At 37.0% G+C, this 1,024-nt stretch overlaps 2 non-coding genes and 1 pseudogene across 2 annotated transcripts; all 3 read right to left on the bottom strand.

Moving 5' to 3' along the window:
- Positions 1 to 253: 253 nt before the first annotated feature.
- On the bottom strand, positions 254 to 332 carry LOC123081169 (uncharacterized; annotated as a pseudogene).
- A 174-nt stretch (positions 333 to 506) lies between these two features.
- LOC123081168 (small nucleolar RNA Z199) lies at positions 507 to 587 on the bottom strand. The gene has a single exon (XR_006438673.1). It is a non-coding gene; the product is annotated as a small nucleolar RNA Z199 (small nucleolar RNA).
- Positions 588 to 670: 83 nt separating this feature from the next.
- On the bottom strand, positions 671 to 767 carry LOC123081178 (small nucleolar RNA R64/Z200 family). The gene has a single exon (XR_006438675.1). It is a non-coding gene; the product is annotated as a small nucleolar RNA R64/Z200 family (small nucleolar RNA).
- Between the last annotated feature and the right edge of the window lie 257 nt (positions 768 to 1,024).

Below are 1,024 nucleotides of genomic sequence, written 5' to 3'. Positions count from 1 at the left end.
ATAGCATGATTGGTTTTCCGTTCTGAAACTGTAGACATGTTGTGCTTGGCTCATGCTTCAGATATGATCGGTCTACAGAGATTCAGACTGCGCCACAAAGGCACAGTAACAGCTGATGGATATACAAGTAATAAGACAATACTCCCTCAATGTCAAAGAAACCCATCCTAGAAATTGCATCAAGCAATTCGTAAGAAAACAAGAACGTGAGTAGCATTGCATTTCACAATACAACGGTTACTTGAAGATAAGAAATCATCAGACTTTAAACTACGAATCACAAGAGTGTAACTCCTGTCATATTGTTGCAGTTTCTCATCATCACTTGAACCACAAATGAAATCAAGCAACACTTTAGATTGGAACTACAAATGGTAAATATCTTTGTTGTGGAGATAGTTCAATTTATAAACTCGTTCAAGCAAAATTATATTTGTCGTGAAGATAGCAGGACTTCCTTCAGTATGTGGATAGCATAGAAAGCCACAAACATATCAGGGTGTTGAGGTACCATCAGAGACTTAAATACTAAGAATCAGAGGAGAAGAGCTCCATCATATTATGGTTTATTCCTCATCACTTGACCCTCAAACATATAAGCATGCATCGACAGCAAGAAAAAGGCTATAACAATTTATAGTTTGGCAACTATCAATATGAAATGCAAACATTATTGCTCAGAATATGAAATATCTTCTCATCAATGACAAATGGCATCTCTGAAGTCTGACATACGTCGTAGATTTCATGATTCATCACAGCATTTTGCAAACCGCGGAAAGGATCTCGTGACTACAGACATCACCATTCACCAATAATTAACAGTGTAAACATTTATCAGTAGAGTTGGATGAGCAGTACAAGTATATTAGTATAGGAACTAGAAGTGTTGTGTTGTGCTACAACACTAGCAACAGCAGCATGAGCAGTACAAGTATATTAGTATAGGAACTAGATGCCTAGCAATTGGGAGAAAATCCCAAACTAGGGAATAGCACACAAAAAAATAGCACACAAAAAAGGC

This window comes from Triticum aestivum, chromosome 3D, assembly GCF_018294505.1.
Source record: "Triticum aestivum cultivar Chinese Spring chromosome 3D, IWGSC CS RefSeq v2.1, whole genome shotgun sequence".
Classification (NCBI taxonomy): domain Eukaryota; kingdom Viridiplantae; phylum Streptophyta; class Magnoliopsida; order Poales; family Poaceae; genus Triticum; species Triticum aestivum.
This window is presented reverse-complemented; position numbering and strand designations above follow the sequence as displayed.